We start from the raw sequence: 21,714 nt of genomic DNA on the forward strand, positions 1-21,714 counted from the left end.
TTTCAGTGAAAAAAATATCTGGGGGTAGGGTGTGACTTACAAAATACAATGTAACAGGTTGACTATTGAAATTTTGATTTAATTTTCATTTATTCAATATTTTAGATTTGTTGCCATACGGCTACAAAACTAAAATATTGATTAATAATTAATAGTTCAGTTACATCATCATCATCATCATCATCATTTAAGACTGATTATGCCTTTCAGCGTTCAGTCTGGAGCATAGTCCCCCTTATAAAATTCCTCCATGAACCCGTATTCAATGCTAACATTGGTGCCTCTTCCGATGTTAAGCCTATTACTTCCAAATCATTCTTAACCGAATCCAGGTACCTTCTCCTTGGTCTACCCCGACTCCTCCTACCCTCTACTGCTGAACCCATGAGTCTCTTGGGTAACCTTGCTTCTCCCATGCGTGTAACATGACCCCACCATTTAAGCCTGTTCGCCCTGACTGCTACATCTATAGAGTTCATTCCCAGTTTTTCTTTGATTTCCTCATTGTGCACACCCTCCTGCCATTGTTCCCATCTACTAGTACCTGCAATCATCCTAGCTTGCCGGCCGAAGTGGCCGTGCGGTTAAAGGCGCTGCAGTCTGGAACCGCAAGACCGCTACGGTCGCAGGTTCGAATCCTGCCTCGGGCATGGATGTTTGTGATGTCCTTAGGTTAGTTAGGTTTAACTAGTTCTAAGTTCTAGGGGACTAATGACCTCAGCAGTTGAGTCCTATAGTGCTCAGAGCCATTTGAACCATTCATCCTAGCTACTTTCATATCCGTAACCTCAAACTTATTGATAAGGTAACCTGAATCCACCCAGCTTTCGCTCCCATACAACAAAGTTGGTCGAAAGATTGAACGGTGCACAGATAACTTAGTTTTGGTACTGACTTCCTTCTTGCAGAAGAGAGCAGATCGTAGCTGAGCTCTCACTGCATTAGCTTTGCTACACCTCGCTTCCAGCTCTTTCACTATGTTGCCAACATGTGAGAATATGTATCCTAAGTACTTGAAACCGTCCACCTGTTCTAACTTTTTTCCTCCTATTTGGCACTCAATCCGTTTATATCTCTTTCCCAATGCCATTACTTTTGTTTTGGAGATGCTAATCTTCATTCCATAGTCCTTACATTTCTGATCTAGCTCTGAAATATTACTTTGCAAACTTTCAATAGAATCTGCCATCACAACTAAGTCATCCGTATATGCGAGACTGCTTATTTTGTGTTCACCTATCTTAATCTCACCCAGCCAGTCTATTGTTTTCAACATATGATCCATAAATAATATGAACAACAGTGGAGACAGGTTGCAGCCTTGTCTTACCCCTGAAACTACTCTGAACCATGGACTCAATTTACCGTCAACTCTAACTGCTGCCTGACTATCTATGTAAAGACCTTTAATTGATTGCAAAAGTTTGCCTCCTATTCCATAATCACGTAGAACAGACAATAATTTCCTCCTAGGAACCCGGTCATATGCCTTTTCTAGATCTATAAAACATAGATACAATTCCCTGTTCCACTCGTAACACTTCTCCATTATTTGCCGTAAGCTAAAGTTCTGGTCCTGACAACCTGTAAGAGGCCTAAATCCACACTGATTTTCATCCAGTTTGTCCTCAACTAATACTCGCACTTTCCTTTCAACAATACCTGAGAAGATTTTACCCACAACGCTGATCAAAGAGATACCTATGTAGTTGTTACAATCTTTTCTGTTTCCATGTTTAAAGATTGGTGTGATTACTGCTTTCGTGCAGTCTGATGGAACCTGTCCCGACTCCCACGCCATTTCAATTATCCTGTGTAGCCATTTAAGACCCGACATTCCACTGTATTTGATGAGTTCCGACTTAATTTCATCCACCCCAGCCGCTTTATTGCACTGCAATCTATTGACCATTTTCTCCACTTCCTCAAATGTGATCCAGTTACAGATACATGGAAACATTAACTCTCCTACATTAAGCATAATTTCAGATACCTTAAAAAGCTAACTAGATGTGATCTAAGTGGCAGAAGTAATTCATTCTTTCCGCTACTTTCGCGTGTATTTACATGCACTCGATCTTCAGCAACTATTATCGATTTTGAACTGTTTCTTCCAAAATAATGACATTAACCGCAACCTAGCTCGACGCAGCCAGACTGTATGTGTTTTTGGACGGCAACATAATGCGTATATGAGTGGTTTCCTTAACGTTATACGTAAATTTACGGTAGCAACAACATGCAATGGCGGGTTAAACGATCTTGTTGGTTTGCACTGATATGTTTCCGGAACCGATACTGTTCTTCCAACTGAGGCGTGAAACATACTTAATGTTTCAAGACATTCTCCGTATGGTTCAAATGGCTCTGAGCACTATGGGACTCAACTGCTGAGGTCATTAGTCCCCTAGAACTTAGAACTAGTTAAACCTAACTAACCTAAGGACATCACAAACATCCATGCCCGAGGCAGGATTCGAACCTGCGACCATAGTGGTCTTGCGGTTCCAGACTGCAGCGCCTTTAACCGCACGGCCACTTCGGCCGGCAGACATTCTCAGTATCTGTGTTGTACAAAGAAAATTCAAAGCCGAAAAACGAGCGTAAACATGTAGCGTGTACGCAGCCTAGCGTGTAGACAATGAAACGGACTGATACGGAGCACGGTGGAATTTATTAGCGTGGACGTAGATGCAAATAGAAGCACACATTCAAATGCAGCGGCGTATCTGTATTCAATTTCAGTACAGGTCCCGATACAGACGCGGCTGTGTTCACAGATGAATGCAAGAGTGGGAAGCGCGCCGGCTAGCATGCTGATGCGGAGACAGGCCAAGAAAACGGAGAATTTCAGGTAAAGCTCCAACACGTGCGTGCTTCTCTGCTGAGATCCCTGCCATCTGCTTTCGGTGCGTAATATTTCCATACTAACTCCCAGTTTACAAATCTCGTCTTTTTTTGTACATTTAGATATGTGTTTCACGGAAAAAAAGACAAATTCAGCCAAAGTACACCGTGAAACTAGCAGTTCCGAGAACAAAACACGAGAATGAAATGAACTTTTTACCGCACATTAGTTACGCTACAGTAAACAAATGATTAGGACTCCGAGACTGTACATCATCGCCGGCCGCGGTGGTCTAGCGGTTCTAGGCGCTCAGTCCGGATCCGCGCGACTGCTGCGGTCGCAGGTTCGAATCCTGCCTCGGGCATGGATGTGTGTGATGTCCTTAGGTTAGTTAGGTTTAAGTAGTTCTAAGTTCTAGGGGACTGATGACCACAGATGTTAAGTCCCATAGTGCTCAGAGCCATTTGAACCATTTGTACATCATCACTGACAGACAGAAATCAATATGGTGTGAAATCATTTACGCTGTAATCAAAGCCTCTATATGTCTTGGTCTGAAATGAAATTGCAGTGTTCCCTTTTTTCTGTTCGTCGTTTTAATCATTGCTGGGATATAGACCACTGATCAATTATATCAGTTACGAAAAAGATAACATGAAGGATAGCAGCTAACAGGAAACCGCACACATTAAACAAACAAATCCATTATTAATTTATATTTTGAATAAAACAAGTAAATTAAAAATGCCAGGCACATCTCAAAGCAACTGTCCTGGGTGAGTAATGTGAAGAGAAAGCGTTCCTCCCTCACGATCTGGCAGGCAACTTCCAATTCTCTGCTACTCTAGGGCTGGTTGGGACACTGGAGACAGGTCAGATAGCCCGTTACATGGCAGCAAGTCAGGCAACGAATGACTCCGTTGGTAGAGATGCATGTTGCCGTCTCACGTAGCTGTGGGATGGACTATTTGGCAGGTACTTGACCTTTCGCTCGAGCGCGCCTGCGTGTGTGCAGGTCTCTCTGTGTATGTATGTGTGTGGAAGGGAGGGAGGGTGGGGGGGGGGGGGGAAGAAGGGGGCGCGTCCGTAGACTTTTTCATTATTTTCTCTCTCCTCTTCCGGTACTTCGCTAATCGTATAGTTTTGTGTTACTGGTCAGAAATAATATGTTACTGTGTCCACGGTGGGCACTGTTTCTCGCCACCAAAGCTTCTACCTCATTCTCATTTACTTTATTCAAACCTCACAATTTGTTTGATTCCCAGCTGAGTGTCAAAGACGTCAACCTTGGCCTTTTTATTAGTCCCCAGGCATCATGTATCCTTTACATAAAACATAGACTGTGTTCAGTATTGTCTCAAACAACATTACACATCAAGCGATCCATACAGGTAGCAGAGAAAACAGCGGGTGGGGCATTAATTGCACACAACAGTGTCTCCTGTTCTGATACCTGTTCACACCAAAAGCGATTGTAGGCAATACGGGAATGCAGCAAATGTTGTGACTGTCCTTGGTGGCAGGCAGTCATAGGGATGGGCAGGAATGACGGGGAGCAATGGTCACAGCCCTGGTGGACGACACTGTTATGGTTACTAAGTTGAAGGGTATAAGGAGAAGGATTATAGCTGCCTTGCTAAAGGCACGAATCCCACACCATGGCATTCATCACTATACGTGTCCGCCCCCAGTAGCTGAGTGGTCAGCGCGACAGAATGTCTATCCTAAGGTCTCGGGTTCGATTACTGGCTGGGTCGGGGATTTTCTCCGCTCAGGGGCAGGGTGTTGTGTTGTCCTAATATCATAATTTCATCCCCATCGATGCCGAAGTGGCGTCAAATCGAAAGACTTGCACCCGGCGAACGGCCTACCCGACGGGAGGCCCTAGTCACACGACATTAAAAAAAATCACTTTACGTTCTTGGGGTTTGTTCCTCTATGCAGTCTGCCACTTTTACAAAGCATCAGCGATTTGCTGACCAAAAAAAAACTCACCGGACGGGATATTAGTGACCCACTGACCACTTTATAGCGCTGTATATGGAGCTGAACTGGTCATTTGACCTTACTGAAGTCATGGTGGTGCACTGGTGTGTCAGTGAGTGTCAGTGACAGTCGGCTGTACGGCATCAGCGCAGACGATGGGCCCATGTGGGGACCTGACAGAATTGGAGAAAGGAGTTATTGTGTTTGTACGTAACCATGACAACCAGTGAATGAAATTTTCCCATTTCTCCATGTTTCAACGCAGATTGCCCAATGTGTCTACAAGGAACGGTGAAGCGTTAGCAGCTGCAATAATCAGGCAGAACGGTGGCCTACAATTGTTGTAATTGGTCCTTAATATAGCGGATACTGGCACTAGGACGAAGTTTACGGACGAGACGGTCGCATACATGTTGTATCGCGGTCACATCTGGTGGCCTTGCGGGTCTCGGGAGTACCATAGCATCACGAAGATACTTCATAGTGACACGTGTCACGTGTGGATGAGCATTGTCATGAGACGCAAAACACGAGGAGCAGGATGTCTGATGTACCGTTGTACTGTCAGAGTTCCCTCAATTACTACCAGCAGCGACCTGAAATCATAGCTGACGGCTCCCTGCACGATGATGACAGGGGTAACACCCCGTTACCTCTCCAAAAAATCCGAAATATGGTATTTCAGCCCAGGTCACCGCCGTACTTATTGACGCAGGCCATATGGGGTAGTGCAAAACCTCCCTGACCACAATGTGAAGCCATTCATCAGCAGTCCATACGTCCTGTTCATGAAACCACACGGCTTTTTGTGTTGCCGTATTAATGGTAGTTTGTGCATGAGACGGTTCTACCCTAGTGGAGTTACTGCTAGTCTCTGACCAATGGAGCGTGATGACACAGTGTTGTAAGGAGTCCATAACTTGCTCTCGGATGACAGACGCACATGTGAAGGGATTGTATTGTGCTTAGTGCACAACACGGCGATCCCCGGTTGTGATGGTCAGGCGTGGTCGACTGGAACCTTGCCGGCCGCTGTGGCATAGCGGTTCTAGGCGCTTCAGTCCGGAACCGCGCTGTTGCTACGGTCGCAGGTTCGAATCCTGCCTCGGGCATGGATGTGTGTGATGTGCTTAGGTTAGTTAGGTTTAAGTAGTTCTAAGTTCTAAGGGACTGATGACCTCAGATGTTAAGTCCCATAGTGCTCAGAGCCATTAGAACCAGTTTGACTGGAACCTTGACGACGAGTGTGCTTGCCCATACATCCCCGTGCAGTCCAATATCGGGCCATTGTCACATCTGAATGCCTCAAAAATTTAGATTTTGCACTAGCCAACCAGCCGGTGTAATGGATACCCACGATGAGGCCCCTTTCAAGCTCTGTCAGGTACTGATAATGCTTGCTCGGACGGGTTTACGGCATCTCTGTGTCCTTCCCAGTGATACCTCAACATCTGGCGCTGTTCACGCCCCTTATATACACACTGGCCTATGGTGTGTACTTGTACGAAGATACCTTGACCTCCAACCATGTCTTCCGGGTGCTTCACTTTTTTGGTAGGCGTTGTATTAAAACACCCTGATAACATGAATAGAGAGAATATATACGGGCTTGCACCATCGTGGCTGCGAGCCAACAGAGCCAAACAAGCTGCACAAACAAATTGAACTGAGGTCCCACATGAGGCAGACAGGAATCCCCAATCCCAGACAGGAATGTACACTCGTCGATTAATACCAATCATAGTTCATGCTGTAAGAGTACAGCAGATACCCCAATCCTCCCACAACAGTAAACCAATCATATCAACATTTTTTTAAGTTTGTAATGTAATATCGTTGCCAGTAGAGGGATCATGACGTAATAAAAGTGAACTGTGGACAACGTAGTACACTAGTAGATCTAGAAGAAGGACGCAGCAAGCCTAGCGGAAAGGTCGATGACAGTTGCTGTATACAACATGACACGCCACCACACCCAGAAAACTTTTACGTTAATTAACTAGTGGCAGCCTAAAAACTTGTAAAACCTGCTTAATTGGGATCTCTATGCATTATCGGTCGAAACATATCACTCTCCTAGATGCTTCCGAAATGTACTATCAGTAGTAAAATACGATATTCAGCGGAGCGGTTTCGTTTTACTGGTTTGACTATTGCACTTTATTCAATAAATAATTATATAGCTTAATATAGAATGGATAAGAACAGATTAAACAAATAGATTATGAAATAACCTTGACAACAGAAGTAACTTCTTTAGAAGTAACTGTGTTCAAGCTCACAACAAATCTTTAAAAAGGCCATGAGAAGTTAATGAACATAATCAAAAATAGCAAAACAAACAAACACCATCCGAATAGGCGTTGACGGCCCAACGGTACCGACCCGCCGCCGTGTCATCCTCAGCCCTTAGGCGTCACCGGATAAAGATACGGAGGAGCACGTGGTCAGCACTCTGCTCTCTGGGCCGTTGTCAGTTTTCGCGACCGGCGCCGCTACTTCTCAATTAAGTAGCTCCTCAATTGGCTTCACAAGGGCTGCCAATAACACTCGGCGGACCTGGACGGTGACCCAGCCAAGTGATAGCCAAACACTACAGCGCTTAACTTCAGTGATCTGATGGGAACTGGTATTACCATTGCGGCAAGGTCGTTGGCGATCAAAAATAAAAGACACACCCAATTATATTATTAAAGTGTTACACCACGAATTAAAATCATAAAAGAATACAACACCCAGAAGTATTTAGAAGTGTTTCAACGACTGATGCGGAAACCATAAAAGCGAAGAATTCCCGGAATTCTGAAATCGAAAGTTAAAGCAACAAACACCTTCAGCGCGATTATACATATGCAGTTCCGGTGCCGACTTACGCTTTTGGCCTTATTAACTACAGAAAAACTGGGACTGGAAGATACACAGAGGAAAACACGAAGAATTATCACGGATTATGCCGTCAATCATTTTAGATCAGTTGTTGAATGGCTCATGTGAGAAAGGGGACAAAGAGATAACAGATACTAAGCAATTGCGCGAAACGTTGGAATATGGACCAGTATTTTCGCAAGAGATATGATTTACATACAACGCGTGTATGAGATCAGCACTGCAACATTGTTCATCACAGATGTTGATGATAATGCTGTCAACTAACGTATTCAGGTACTCGAAAATAGCCAAAGGCCGAAATTGTACGACAGTACATAAAATAAACCGAAGACTGATTGTTGCAGGAGGATCACTTTAAAAAATATGGAACCGTCCTAAGGCAGGAATAAGTGGCACAACGATGACGGACTGGAGCAGAAAGGAACTACACTGGAAACATGCTAACGACCTGAGTCTGGACCATGGGCGCGCAGTCCGGAACCGCGGGGCTGCTACGGTCGCAGGTTTGAATCCTGCCTCGGGCATGGATGTGTGTGATGTCCTTAGGTTAGTTAGGTTTAAGTAGTTCTAGGGTACTGATGACCACAGAAGTTAAGTCCCATAGTGCTCAGAGCCATTTGAACCATTTGAACCTGGACCATGTCAATTTGCTGGTTTGCACACCAAAACTGAGGCATATTTGACTAAAATGTAAGGCGGGGTAATTTCCACGAGTAACTGCAGGAAGAGTATCCTGAAGGAGCCAGGAAAAGATGACAGCTGCAGGAAGTATGGAGATCAGCAGATGACCATGTCACACATTAAATCTGGATGTAAGACCCTGGCACCCACAGAATACTTAAAAAGGTATGATGACGTTGCCCATATAATTCACCATAGGTTAACACAGCAGAATCAAAAATGGCTGTAAGCACTATGAGTCTTAACATCTGAGGTCATCAGCCCTCTAGACTTAGAACTACTTAAACCTAACTAACCTAAGGACATTACACGCATCCATGCCCGAGCCAGGATTCGAACCTGCGACCGTAGCAGCAGCGCGGTTCCGGACTGAAGCGCCTAAAACCACTCGGTCGCAGCGGATGGCACAGCAGAATCAGTTAATGAAAGAATCTCCCCTGAACGTCACATACGTTCATGTCAGTGTTGCAGAAACTGAAAAATTAAAAATTTTCTATAAGCGCAGCAGATAACTGATAAAAAGGTTCGATAGAATCCTCGAATAGGATTGAACAGCGACGTTTTCCCAAAACTGACTTTGAAGAGCCTACAGAGCCTAAGACTGCGTCCTTCGCTCTGCTAACAAATGAAGAAGACAATTGTACTAAATACCTATAGAACAGTTAACTGAGACGGGAAACATAGTTAACTTAGCGCTAATGTGTTCTTTTACATCGTTATCATCGTAGCAGCACCGTATAAAAATGATTGAACTAATGAACAATAATATGTTAGAAACGCTTCAAATTTAAGATCAAATCTGTATCTCTAACACTGTATGTCAGTACAGCAACTATAGAAGGAAGGCGGACGGATCCATAATCGAAGGTATTAACAACTGTGCTGAGACCTGCGTTTTCTCCAGCCCGTCGCTATTTCTGGCACTCCTACAGACCGACAGCGGGGAAGTGCCGCGTTGCGGTGTTACACATTACCCTAACTAGCACGAACGCTATCTACCTCGATAAGGACAGAGTGCTGTGTCTAGAGTTTGCTGTAGGAAGGTTAGAGGTTAACGTCTCGCCGACAAGGGGTTCATTAGAGAAGGGCCACAAAGTTCGACAAGCATGTGAGAGGAAGTCGGCGGTGGCCGTGTAGAAGCAACCATGCCGGAATTCGCTTGATGTGATTTATGGAAACTATGGAAAACTTTATCAGGTAGTTTGGAAGAAAATTCGAACCGTGATGAGCGAGCGAGGTGGCACAGGATAAGACACAGGACGCACATTCGGAAGGAGCGGGGTTCGAATTCCCGTCTGGCCATTCAGCTTTAGGTCAGCCGTGGTTTTCTTAAGTCGCTGATGGGGATTTACGGGATAATTCCCTTGAAAAAGATACGACCATTTCCTTTCCAACACTTATTCAGTCCGAGCGTATACTCCCTTTGTAATGAACCTATTATCCATGGAATGTGAAATGCTAAGCTACTTTCTCGAATGCGAGTTCGGTGTCTTACCTAAAGAGCCACTTTGCTCAGTTAGCTGTGGACGGTGCTGTAAACACAGTGCTGGCTGTTAAAACTGAAATAGTAGGAAAGATAACAAATAACGATACTTTACTAACTGTGTGCATACTTCTTAGCAGGAAAAATGCTTGATGAAATTTGTAGGCGATTTACATGGTACAGTGTGAGAAATTTAATACAGAGAGCTGCCAAATGCATTCCATGATAGATATGGCACGTCATTTCATGCTACTTCAACTCTATGGCAGATTTCTTCAATTGTAGTGGTTGGAAACAAGTGGTGTATCGGTCTCTGCAACCTGTGAACAGATGTTACCAATGGAGGAGACATCTGGCCAACTTGTTGGCCAGGGTAACGGTCGAACAGACTATATCGAGATCGAGGTAGGCAAGCACAGTATAGACATCAGGCTATCTTGCGTTTCCTCGTTGACAGGCTGACCGAGACCTCGAATATAGAACCCTGCCACCAGATTTAACACGTGAAAAAGTGACACCTGCTGTCCAAATTAGCCGGCCGCTGTGGCCGAGTGGTTCTAGGCGCTTCAGTTCGGAACCGCGCTGCTGCTACGGTCGCATGTTCGAACCCTGCATCGGGCATGGATGTGTGTGATGTCCTTAGGTTAGTTAGGTTTAAGTAGTTCTAAGTTCTAGGGGACTTATGACCTCAGATGTTAAGTCCCATAGTGCTCAGAGCCATTTGCGCCATGAAGTGCACAAATGTAGCAAATGATAAAATTCTTTCCATTCATTATTTTGTTGGAGGTTTTTGTGAGAAAAAGTCTCGAAAATATTTGTAATTATGTGTAAAGTTTCCTAGAAGTCGCGAAGTGTTCTCATTCTCTAATACTGGACGAATAAAGTCTGCGTAATTTGTACGCCGTGAGTTGCTTACGCAAAGGACTACATCTGATTTTACGCAGGGTATATCTTTTACTTGTATTCACGTACAACTTCAGGGTGCTTTTACCTACTGCTTTAACGGTCATATTTTTCATGTAGCTTTCACAGATTTTCAACACGACATATATACAGTTTCCATTTATTAATACTTGACCTATTTAGTTAAGTAGTTCTAAGTCTACGGGACCGATGACCTGAGATGTTAAGTCCTATAGTGCTTAGAGTCATTTTTGTCCAAATAACGAATGTAACGTTAATGAGGATGCGTAGAGAAAACTAACCCGTAAAGTTCGGATACAGCATTAGTAGTGCCCCGCTTGACAGATTCACATCGCTTAAATATCTGGACGTAGCGCTGGAAAGCGATATGAAATGGAACGAGCATGTGAGGACTGTGATAGGAAAGGCGAATGGTCGACTTCGGTTTATTAAGAAAATTCTAGGAAAGCGTGGTTCATCTGTAAAGGAGACCGCATACACGATGCTAGTGTGACCTACTCTTGAGTTCTGCTCGAGTGTTTGGGATCCGTACCAGGTCCGATTAAAGGAAGATATCGAAACAGTTCAGAGGCGGGCTCCTCGATTTGTTACTGGTAGGTTAGAACAACACGCGAGTGTTACGGAGATGCTTCGGGAACTCAAATGAAAATCCCTGGAGGGAAGGATACGTTCTTTTCGAGGAACAGCATTTTAAGTCGACTGCAGAACGATTATGTTGCCTCCAACACCAACTAGGGCCCATATGGAGGGATACAGACAGTCGTTATTCCGTCGTTCTACTTGCGAATGGAACGGGAAAGGAAATGACTAGCAGTGGTACGGGCGACGCTCCGCCACGCGGCGTAAGGTGGACAGGAGGGTATCAGTGTGGATGTAAATGTAATTTCACCCCACACTATCATGCAATAGGGCGGTCCCATATGACGACGACGAATGTAATCTGTAAACATCAAGGCTAATTTGAACAACAACATTAGGCGCCGGTGAGGGCAGGGGACCTTCACCTAGGCTCCCATGGGACCTATAATAGTAATCGAAGGCACCACAGCAGTTGTGGATTACATGAACATTATTGCGGACCACCAGAACTCCTTCTTGCTCAATGTCTTCCCCGACGGAGACGGCATCTTCTTGCAGGAAGACTCGCAAAGGCTGAATCGTGCTATAGAGGCTTGAGCAGCATAACAGGAAATTCACGTTCGTATGTTTGCCACCGAATTTACCTCATTTGAAAACGATAGTATATATCGGGGGGGGGGGGGGGGTGGGCGGGGGGAGTGGGGTGAAATCTAGCGGGCGATAACTCTACGCCCACAAATAACTGGCTAGTAATTTACTGGAGATTTCGTGGCCTGTGGATAGATATCTGGTGCCACTACTCGTAGAATCGCTGCTGTATGGCGTTCCAAATATGGGCCAACTGGCTAAATGCAGGTGGACGTTACGTTTTGGCTCATCAGTGTATACAGGAAAAGGTAACTCAGTGAGGTAACACAGCCTTGTGCACATACACAGATGATGGTAATATCGCGTACTCGAAGCATAAAGGGGCAGTGCATGGGTGGAGCTGTCATTTATCCTCAGGTGGTTCATGTGAAAAGGTTTCCGACGTGATTATGACCACATGACTGGAATGAACAGACTCTGAACACGGAACGGTAGCTGGAGCTAGTCGCATCGGACATTCCATTTCATAAATTGTTAGGGAATTCAATATTCCGAGATCAAGCGGTCAAAAGTGTGAAGAGAATACCAAATTTCAAGTATTACCTCTCACCAGAGACACCCCAGTGGCCGACGGCCTTCACTTAAGAACCGAGAGGAGCGACGTTGACGTAGAGATGTCAGTGGTAACAGACAAGCAGCACTGCGTGAAACAACAGCAGAAATCAGTGTGAGCCGTACGACGAACGTATCCGTTTGGACAGTGCGGCGAAATTTGGCGTTAATCGGCTATGGTAGCAGACTACCGACGTGACTACCTTTGCTAACAGCACGACATTGCTTGCACAGCCTCTCCTGACCTCGTGACCTTACCGACTGAAAAATCGTGACCTGGTCATATGAGTCCTGATTTCAAAAAAATGGCTCTGAGCACTATGGGACTCAACTGCTGAGGTCATTAGTCCCCTAGAACTTAGAACTAGTTAAACCTAACTAACCTAAGGACATCACAAACATCCATGCCCGAGGCAGGATTCGAACCTGCGACCGTAGCGGTCTTGCGGTTCCAGACTGCAGCGCCTTTAACCGCACGGCCACTTCGGCCGGCTCCTGATTTCAGTTGACAAGAGCTAATGCTAAGGCTTTCCATAAACCCGTAAGCGTGCGAGGGGGTGGAGATCTCTTCTGAACACCACGTTGCAAGGCATCCCAGATATGATCAATAATGTTCATGTCTCGGGAGTTTGGTGCAGCAGAAGTGTTTAAACTCAGAAGAGTGTTCCTGGAGTCATTCTGCAGTAATTCTGGACGTGTGGAGTGTCGCATTGTCCTGCTGGAATTTAAAAAAAGTCCGTCGAAATGCACAATGCACATGAATGGATATAGGTGATCAGACGGGATGCTTACGTACGTGTCACCTGTCTGAGTCGTATCTAGACGTATCAGGGGTTCCATATCACTCCAACTGCACACGCCCCACACCATTACAGAGCCTCCACCCTGCTTGAACAGTCCCCTGCTGACATGCAGGGTCAATGGATTCATGAGGTTGTCTCCATACCCGTACACGTCCATCCGCTCGATACAATTTGTAACCCGACTCCTCCGACCATGCAACATGTTTCAGTCATCAACAGTCCAATGTCGGTGTTGACGGGCACGCGCAAGGCGTAAAGCTGTATGTAGTGCAGTCATCAAGGGTACACGAGTGTGCCTTCGGCTCCGAAAGGCCATATCGATGATGTTTCGTTGAATGGCTCGCACGCTGACACTCATTGATAGCCCAGCATTAAAATCTGCAGCAATTTGCCGAAGGATTGCACTTCTGTCACGTTGAACGATTATCTTCAGTCGTCGTTGGTCCCGCTCTTGCAGGACATTTTTCCGGCCACAACGATGTCGGAGATTTGATGTTTTACCGGATTCCTGAAATTCACTGTACACTCGTGAAATGGTCATACGGTAAAATCCCCATTTCATCGCTACCTCGTAGGTGCTGTGTCCAATCGATCGTGCGCCGACTATAACACCGCGTTCAAACTCACTTAAATCTTGATAACCTATCGTTGTAGCAGCAGTAACCGATCTAAGAACTGCGCCAGACACTTGTTGTCTTATATTGGCATTGCCGATCACAGCGCTGTATTCTGCCTGGTTATGTATCTCTGTATTTGAATACGCATGCCTATACCAGTTTGTTTGGCGCTACAGTGTAGTTTTGGAGGTGCAGTGAACTGACAATCGGAGGCTTGCGCGGGCAGAGAAGCATGTCAGCGTAGACCGTCAGACGGACCCAAAGAAATTCTGTTCTGCTGCTGTTTCCGTGTTTGCGTGGACCACTTCCTTTGTCTTGCTTCTCGGCGCTGGCCGGTGTTGGGTTGTGGGCGATGTGTATTTGAAACAAGGTTACGTTCTGATGGCCATTCTCACGTTACAGCCGCTGTGGATTACAGCGAGACCGCGGCGTGATTCAGCTGCTCGGCAGCATGTTTTGTTTGCATCCTTGCAAGTCTATAGATGGACTTTCATTCGTGTTTACACTTCACTTCCTTTGTTCAAAGAGATGGTTCTTGTTACATGATAATGGCACAATATTTGTATTTCACTGGCCCGTCTGTGAGGATTCCGTGCTGGCTTCGTTACACTCCCACTGACTTAATAATGCTCAAAGTATTCCGACGAGCATAGAGAGTCCTTTTGTTCTGATTTTCACACATCGTGAACTTTTATACGAGTATAATTTATTGTTACTGGTTATTGAACTGGGTTTTAATGAAGGGGAATTTCACTAAAACATCTACGTTTTATTTTATTTGGGCAATTATTTGTAAAATTATTGTTTTACTTCGTCTGCACACATGTTTTTATGTTCAGTCTTGTCTGTACTTGACTTGGGCACAAACCTTACTGTGAATTCTGCTTTCAGCGGCTTTCACCAATTATTATTGAAATGGTTCAAATGGTTCTGAGCACTATGGGACTTAACTGCTGAGGTCATCAGTCCCCTAGAACTTAGAACTACTTAAACCTAACTAACCTAAGGACATCACACACATCCATGCCCGAGGCAGGATTCGAACCTGTGACCGTAGCGGCCACGCGGTTCCAAACTGAAGCGCTTAGAACCGCACGGCCACACCGGCCGGCAATTATTAGTCAAAGAGAAACCAAACTGGCATCAACAGAAGACTTTAAAATTTTTTGCATGTCTTTACAGCTCGTAAGTTAAGTTAGTACTGGCGATACTTGAAGACTGCGTGCTGGTTGCATACTAAGTTCAATGTGACTGTTATATTTCAGGTTGTTATGAGTCAGACTTGAGCCTTTCAGGGTGAAGTTTACATTGTCATCGCTCATTGTCTGTCTATAAGACAGATCACTCGGGTAATCATGAACCGCATTAAGAATTACTAGAAGTAATCATGATCTTAGATTCAGTCAGGTATTCAGTGATTCCCCGTTGTTTTCAGCTGGACAATGAAAGCACTTCCTACTCTTGGATACGTTTACAAAACGGTGTGGCATTAACACTTTTTCTCGGAGAAATAATTCAAAAGCCAATATCGCTTAAATACTGTTTACTGGCTATCCGCTTTCAACACACTAAAGGCGCCATAATCGGATCTGAATGTAGATTAACATTTATAAACCATTTGGTTATAACGATACATGAGGCAGACCAGCTGGTAAAGAATCATTGTCACAAAAAATAAAAAACAACTGCTCTCATGGAAATTCTTTTCCATACGTCATGTAAAACCACAGCCACAAGATAAAATTATTTGGTACATGACCATGAGAGCAGTTGTTTTTTATTTTTTGTGACAATGATTTTATATCAGCTGGTCTGCCTTATGTATCGTTATATCCAAATGGATAATGCATGTTAATCTACATTCAGATCCGATTATGGCACCTTTAGTGTGTTGAAACCGGTTATCCAGCAAACAGTATTTAAGCGATCTTGGCTTTTGAATTATTTTTACAACAGTGTGATCGCCCCTCTACGCACTATGTGTTCACTGCAAATCTTTTTCTTGGGTCAACATTTTATATAAAAAGGACCCAATTTGAGGGCATTTTTTACTGAAGTCACATATTATCATGTATTACGTTCATTTCATAAACGAGTAGGAGGCTTAGATCGGAATTAGCTCGCTGGTCGAGGATTTCTGGTTGTGGAGTGCCAGCTTAATGCGGAAAGTTGGCAACACTGTGCACTGCTGTGATAGACCATATTTTCGTGATCGCAGCTACTCCACAAGTGATTTTCGCGATAACAACTACTTCATAGGCGATGTAGGAGAGTCTGCAATATCGTTTGCGTGCTTGCGGGGGTGCGTGCGTGCGTATTTGTATCGATAGGGAAATTCATACAACTGAAGGAATTTTAAAGCTGTCCGAGCCCTTGTTATCTTATTTTTTCACTCACCCTGGTATGATATGACTCGGATAGATAGAGTAGGGCACGATAACATGTCAGTCATCTACGAGCGATATGAAATGGCCGATCACGTCTGGTGTTGTGAGGATTGTACTCTAATCTCTTCATTGGCCGGGTTTAGTCTCTCCACTTATTTCCAAATAAGAAAAGAAAGCACCGATCAATGCACAGCACGAATCCAAGCGGAGTGCGCAAAGCATTCGGTAACGGCTACAGCGGGATAGTTCAGAGCTGACATCAGCAACCATAGTTTAAAATACCCCCCACTTCAAACTGCCAAAATAACGTGTCCAAATAATACTGTTGTTGTTAAAAATACTCCTAATTACACGATAACGGGCAGAACTGGCTTTTCCCAGTCCTCTTTCAATTCCGACGCTAACGTGCCGTCAATTTTAAGTCTAGTAGCTCCTTCACTCTCCCCATTCACTTAACATAACAGCCATGAACATTTAATTCCCATTTCCAAGTTCATTCCTGACATAGAAAAGTTTGTACATGGGCATTTTCAGGTTTTCGTGTTTCCTACAGCAACCGAACAATACTACGTTTATGTATTTTAAATTACACAAAAATTATCAAAGTTTCTTTTGTGAGTACAACACGACAGTACGTTGTCAGTATGAGGATCTGAAAGCGCCTACCTCGCTTCTTTGTCTACGTAGAACTCCTACGCCTTCGAAATGAACTAGGAATTAAAACGAAATGCTGCTAAAATTGTAACTGAGTCAAAGAATTCATTATGAGGTCCACGGAATGAAAACTGATTATCAGCAGTTTCACAAGGGCGTGTTAGAAAGATGGGTACACTACAGTTAAGTGTATTAAGACCGTCCTCTTGCATATTCTCCTCAACGGTGGGATCCTCGAAGTTAAATCTCTCCTAGGCCCGTAGACTGTTTCGAACTCCGCTTGTGCTAATCTTTGACGATCTCTGTTTCATTGTGTGTGTTTCTGCTACATACCGTAATGTACTGTGAATATTGTTCTATACTACCTTTCTTTTGCAATCTTCGTAATTTTTTTCTGACCGTAACGGGATATTCAGTATATTTATAGGCCTTAGACATCCTTGCCGAAATGTCTCTCTTGTTGTGTTGTTTGTGGCTTTTCCAGCATAATAACCGCTTGAAAGATTTTCCAACACTCATTGGGTATTTTTCCTTAAAGGCTGGTCGAAAGTCCAGTTTCCAAATGCGAGTGATTCCCGGAATGCATAACTTCCTGCAGTAGTCTGATAGATGGGGCACTGTTGAGTCAGTGTGTTACTTGCTTATTACACACTGAGACACGGTAGAGGTAGCCTATATCTGCCTCTCGCTTACAGGTCATGTGAAGCTTCCATACTGGCTTGAATCACTCCACGTTTGTGAATGTGTTAAATTGCGTTTTTACTTGAAGTGTGGCGAAAAGTAATAAGGAGTCCGAGGATACGGATATACACCGTTATTTACAATTATTTTCATTTACAGCATTTACTGCTTTTCTCAGTAATTATTCTTTCTGTTATAGTTCAGGGTGTTTTCCTGCATATTATTTAATACAGCCTGATCGAAAAATCATTCCTCTACTGGAAATTTAAAAAAGTTATCGCTGAATACCACAGTTTGATTTTGTACGATTGCTTTACAGTAATGATTTGTCAGCTATAAATACTGTCATCTCAAAAATGAATTCTGAAAGTGTTTTGGTTTTGTCCTAGATCCTTCGAAAGTCAAAACTGTGACAAGAAAAGGCCTCTATGACCTTACGAAGAGATGTTCTGGAAAAGAGTTTGTAAAAAGATTGGACGTTATGGAAAATTATGTATATGAAATCCTACCTTACCTGATGAAGGAAAGAGAAGATTTAGACATAAACTGTTATATAAAGTCACAATTAAATTAACGACGGCTTGCTTTTCACAAATTTGTAAGTGTCTTCATAAGTGATAACCTTAATTGGCTGCAAAGTAACATTAAAATTCCATGTTGCGAAGCTCGAGTTTTTACACCGTCAGAGTCGTTCGTAGAATTAAGTGAACGCAGTAAAAGGCGCAAGACACACATATTGAGAAACAATTCTGGAACAAAAAATTTAGCGTATGCTAAACAAGTGAAGCTCCGACAACCTGGAAATGCTGAATGTTCATAAGTGGTTAAGGATATTACTTCATCTTCTACACGAGGAACTAGATACAGACGAGCATCAGATCGAGAGTCGTAGAGACTTATAATCACAAAAACTGCTTTCATATATCCAAGCCTTGTCAATCTTTGTGGAAGCTTCGCTAACAAGGAAATAATACGGAATCATCCGGATAGCTGATCGGAAGGTCTATTCCTGTTACAGTATCTTTCAAGAGGCTAAACAGCGGTGCTACTCTGTGACTGAATCCTATCAGATGACTGACATATGTGCGATGATTCAACTTCAAATTTTACTTAATAATACATGTGAGCGATTAATATTATATTTGGAAGATATTCTAAATGATCTTCGAGATGATGATATACTTGCATTGGAACGTATCTGTAAAAGGGGTTGTGACGGTTCACAGAAAATTCTGTTTAAAATAAAATCTGAAAACAACAATGATTCTGATGCAAACATGTGTCAGTCATTTTAATGCCTCTGGAACTTATTAGTCGCACGAAGAATGACCTAATTGTTTGGAAAAATCCTACACTGTCATCTCCTCGCTATTGCAGACCAATAAGAATCAGATTTATTCATGAAACAGCTGGTGTTACTAATGAAGGTTCAAAAACGGCTCTGAGCACTATGGGACTTAACATCGGAGGTCATCAGTCCCCTAGAACTTAGAACTACTTAAACCTAACTAACCTAAGGACATCACACACATCCATGCCCGAGGCAGGATTCGAACCTGCGACCGTAGCGGTCGCTCGGTTCCAGACTGAAGCGCCTAGAACCGCTCGGCCACTAATGAAAGAATTGGTTGTATCGACAGGCAAGTTTAAACATTTGGAGGAACAAAAATTGCAAGAACAGAGCGTGATTTATCCATGAAACACACGCTGCTGATAACTATGGTAGATGCAAAGGTCTGTAATTCAACAACAGAGACAGCGTCGATAATGAGATGCTACATTTGCAAGGCTACGACAAAAGACTTCAATTGCTTGTTAAAAACCAAGGTAATAAATATAGAAGCGTTTCAGATCGACCTGTCTACACTCTATGCCCGAATTAGATGTTTCTAATTTTTGTTGCATTTGTCCTATAGAACGAACATAAACAAAAAATGTTTATAAATCGATTGGGGTTAACTGTAGAAGTTGCCAAGCAGGGATATGGAAATAGAAATGATAGAAATACCAGTAGAAGAATTATTTGCAGATTCTGAAACATCAGCAGAAATAAGAGGTATAGATCTGCAACTCATTTGTTAAGGATTATTCTAGAAGCTATTTTCAGTGGACGAAAGATAGACACAGACAAACTTGCTGCTTATACTGTTGAAACAGCGAGACTGTATATTGATTTATAGCCATATCTCCCACTGAAACTTCCTGGCAGATTATATCAGCGCACACGCCGCTGCAGAGTGAAAATTTCATTCTGGATGTCTCCCACTGCACACAAGATTTTCCTGCGTGGCCCAACTGTAACTGAACCTATAATAACTTTATCGTGGAACTCTCCCATCTGCTCCGTGTTTGCATAGAAAAACAACAAATGGCTCTGAGCACCATGGGACTTAACTTCTGAGGTCATCAGTCCCCTAGAACGTAGAACTACTTAAACCTAACTAACCTAAGGACATCACACACATCCATGCCCGAGGCAGGATTCGAACCTGCGACCGTAGCGGTCGCGCGGTTCCAGACTGTAGCGCCTAGAACCGATCGGCCACTGAAAAACAACAGTATCAGAAACTGAGTCCGAATTGATGCAAAACACCTTGTTATTTGTTAATTTGTTTATTTTCCCAAACTAATAGCATAGTCTTACAAACACAGTGACACATTAATACATTTTTACTATTCGTTTTTTGAAATGTAGTTTTCTATGGATACTTTCATACTACCTTATTTATTGTATGTTATAGCATGTTTTTGAGAATTATTGTCGCTGTTTGCGAAATATTTTCTGTGCTTTTTTTCTGTTCCGTTTTTTTCTCAGCGAACATCATGTTGTCTTCAACTGTGTGAGCGGCGTTTAGTGAACAAAATACTAGAAGGGGAACTTCGTATGTCAGTAATACAGGGTGTTACAAAAAGGTACTGCTAAACTTTCAGGAAACGTTCCTCACACACAAATAAAGAAAATATGTTATGTGGACATGTGTCCGGAAACGCTTAATTGCCATGTTAGAGCTCATTTTAGTTTCGTCCACCTACGCTCAATGGAGCACGTTATCATGATTTCATACGGGATACTCTACTTGTGCTGCTAGAACATGTGCCTTTACAAGTACGACACAACATGTGGTTCATGCGCGATGGAGCTCCTGCACATTTCAGTCGAAGTGTTCGTACGCTTCTCAACAACCGGTGACCGATGGATTGGCAGAGGCGGACCAATTCCATGGCCTCCACGCTCTCCTGACCTCAACCCTCTTGACTTTCATTTATGGGGGCATTTGAAAGCTGTTGTTTACGCAACCCCGGTACCAAATGTAGAGACTCTTCGTGCTCGTATTGTGGACGGCTGTGATACAATATGCCAGTCTCCAGGGCTGCATCAGCGCATCAGGGATTCCATGCGACGGAGGGTGGATGCATGTATCCTCGCTAACGGAGGACATTTTGAACATTTCCTGTAACAAAGTGTTTGAAGTCACGCTGGTACGTTCTGTTGCTGTGTGTTTCCATTCCATGATTAATGTGATTTGAAGAGGGATAATAAAATGAGCTCTAACATGGAAAGTAAGCGTTTCCGGACACATGTCCACATAACATATTTTCTTTCTTTGTGTGCGAGGAATGTTTCCTGAAAGTTTGGCCGTACCTTTTTGTAGCACCCTGTATACACTTGGGGTTGCGGTAGAGTTGTGGAATCCATTTATTTGGTGTGTACTGACCTGTTACTTAGTTATTCGTGTACTTACGTTCGTTGGATGGTATGTAGCTGATTCTACACACAGAAAAACAAAACTTTCGCACTTGGTTTATGATCAGGAATATTACGCCATCTTCCTGTTCGCGCGTGTCACGAGAGGTGTATCGTATGTTGAGAGAAGGCTACGAAAACTGTAGCGCGAATTAAGACGACTTCTGTTCCTTATTTATGTCTCTGTGTGTGATGGGGAAGTGATCCTTTTGCGTGTGTGTGCTTTCTGTTGTGTGT

Source organism: Schistocerca americana, chromosome X (assembly GCF_021461395.2).
Source record: "Schistocerca americana isolate TAMUIC-IGC-003095 chromosome X, iqSchAmer2.1, whole genome shotgun sequence".
In the NCBI taxonomy this organism is placed as follows: domain Eukaryota; kingdom Metazoa; phylum Arthropoda; class Insecta; order Orthoptera; family Acrididae; genus Schistocerca; species Schistocerca americana.